The sequence below is a fragment of the Hoplias malabaricus genome, chromosome 4 (genome assembly GCF_029633855.1).
Source record: "Hoplias malabaricus isolate fHopMal1 chromosome 4, fHopMal1.hap1, whole genome shotgun sequence".
In the NCBI taxonomy this organism is placed as follows: Eukaryota; Metazoa; Chordata; class Actinopteri; order Characiformes; family Erythrinidae; genus Hoplias; species Hoplias malabaricus.
Window position 1 is genome coordinate 61,001,592 of NC_089803.1, and position 2,978 is coordinate 61,004,569.

Here is a 2,978-nt window from a genome sequence, read left to right on the forward strand (position 1 = left end):
TGTGTCACTGCCCTAGAGAGAATAGTGCAGTAACCAATAATATCTAGCTGCCAGCATCCTGTGACCACTAATGACAGACTAGAGGACAACTAATATAAACTGTGCTAAAAAAAAACTATGACATTGTATCTGCAAGATGGACAAACAAGGTTGGTCTATTAGTGTACATTGAATGGGGAACAGTGTTCATAAACTCTGCCAGCACTGCTGGATCTGATCCACTCGTACCAGTACAAAGCATACAGTGATGCTGTGGCCTTGGTTCTAGGGCACACAGACCATTGTTCTGAAAAACACAATAAGGTTTTTTGTTTGATTTTTTTTGTGTTTATTGTGTATCAGACCAGATTCCTGTTAGAATTCCTCTTTTTTCTGTATATTTATATATTCTTTTTTATTTTAGGAATGTTTATTTTCTGTTATTTTTCATTGATACTCCTATGCCGTATGTAGGTGCTTTTATAGAGTGAAAATCACATACATAATAGATATTCTCAGCTCTAAAACAAAATAAATGAAAGGTTTCTGAATTTCACACTGAATTTCCAGTTTGACTCTGGACATTAGGGTCATTAGGCCTCATTTGTAATAAAATTAAAACAACTAAAACAAGGCAAGCTAGTTTTGCTGGATCACTATTGCATTGGTCATACAGGTGTCTCTGGCATCTCAACAGTGGGAAGGTAGGATCCAAAATACATACCATTGGAAATAAAAAAAAAAAAAATAGTTTTAATTGTTTTGTGTAATGTTTTTAAAATTGGTAAGAAAATTCATTTTTAGTAATATTTAAACATAATCATAATGCCTGTATATTTTGTAGCATCAGTTCTTTTATCATTTTATTTAAAAATTAATTGTTAATGTTGCTACGACCAAGAACCCAAGACAGATTTGTTGATTTAAAGATTAATAATAATTTATTGATTTTAACAGCAATATATATAGATTGTTAGATATATAGATGTTTAGATGGGATATATAATAACACAACAAGAACAAGAACAAGACTGTGATCAGTATGCAAACCAAAGCTTGGTTATTTAAAGTTGAAGCAAGCTAACCAAGCTATATTTTAGTAGGTTGTAAGTCTGGGATTTTGCACTAAGACAGCTGAGTTTATTTATTTATTTAAAGCAAATGCACATGAAACAATGTGACTTTAGCACACATAAGGTGACTGCAGATTTGTGATAAGAGCCAGTACTTGCGCAAGTGTTTAAAAAAGAAAAAGTTCTGTTGTTGGTCAGTCAGTCAGTCTGCATGGGAATATGCCTCTTCTTGGCTGGTGGCCTGTTAGCTTTTTTGGCCAGTCTGAGTGATTGGACAAAAACCTCTTTAATATCCTGAGTGGACAAACGGCTTCTTACTTACCTTGGCGGTGCCTTATTTTAATTAGCAGGTTTATGAATATTTGTACATCTCCCTTGTCCTCTCTCACTCTTCCTCTCACACAGTGTGAAATGGCCGCTGAAGGCCATTAATAGTGAATGTACACCACAGCCAGTCACACCATGAGAAGGAGGCTTACATTTTTATGGTTCCTTCAACAAACACCTATTTGCCAATAGCCAGCTTTGGTCAGTAGAAAGTGTGTGACACAACTATCAGTTGTTTTGTGGTGGCAGTAGCAAAATGATGATTTAATCCTTGCTTGTGAAATAACTGAAAAATTACAATAAAAAAGTAATAATGAGACTTGGTCATTTAATACTATATTAAACCACACTAGTAAAGTGTTGCTGCAAAAGAGACATATGCCCTTATTCCCAGTCACCTAATGGATTAAATATAGAAATGGCCTACTTAGAATCTCTCTCTCTCTCTCTCTCTCTCTCTCTCTCTCTCTCTCTTTCTCTCCTCTCTCTCCTCTCTTTCTCACTCTCACTCTTGCTCACTCTCTCACTCACACTAATACACAAACATTCTTGCACAGTTGCTCATCTGTTTCCTCTGTTCTTAATTTTATCATCCTTTTCTGCCCTTCATCTTAATGTCTTCACTTTCTTTCTTTCTTTCTTTCTTTCTTTCTTTCTTTCTAACATACTTAATTTGGATCATTTGCTGAAATAGACTCGTTTATGTGGTTTCTGACCCTGTGTGACATATTGTAAAATATAACATTGCACAAATTTAAATGATTTAAGCATTGAATGGTAAAATCAGCTGAAAGCATGCTTACTCCATTTTTATACCTAACAGAGTGCCCTACAGTACCAGAAACTACACAAACAAGTCAATTTCAGCAAATTATCACACTGAAATGCATTAAATAGAGAAAGCAGTGTTGTACCGGAGTGTCATTTCTTTCTTTGCGTGGGTTTGTCTTCTCAGTATGTGTCATGCTAGCTGACAGCAGATATAGGCACTTGGCATTCTCCTCCAATCGTGATCAGCTGTTCAGTGGCCATTCTTCTCTATGGGTTAAACTAAATAAGGCACAGTATATTTTTAATTGAAGTATGTACTTCATACAAAGCAAAATTGTGGGTACAGATTTCCACTAACTGTTACATAGCTCCTGAGTTCTGACACCAGACACGTGCTGAAGGAAATTGCTTTGAAAACTATGTGTATGTATTTGTGTGTGTGTGTGTGTGTGTGTTTGTGTTTGTCTTTATACTGTATGTGTTTGAGTATAAACCATCATAAGAAAACATGCATGTTTTTGATGATAACATTTGTGTTTGTTCCAGGCTTGCAGGGAATTTCCTGTTGGGCTCTTGGCACTGGGGCAGTGATGTCATCAGTGCAGAAAGAAGCATTATCAGAGCAGACAGAAATGACAGTCACTCAGGGAATGTGAAAAGAATTTACTTTTGTCTGACAAGTTTCTCTTTATTGTAAAAGATGCACACACACACCCACACACACACTCACCCCCCGCCCCCCCCCACACACACAGAGCTGTATTCATGTATAATTCACCTGGGTCTCAAAGACAGGAACCTGAATCATTCATAAAGAGGCAGCATGAA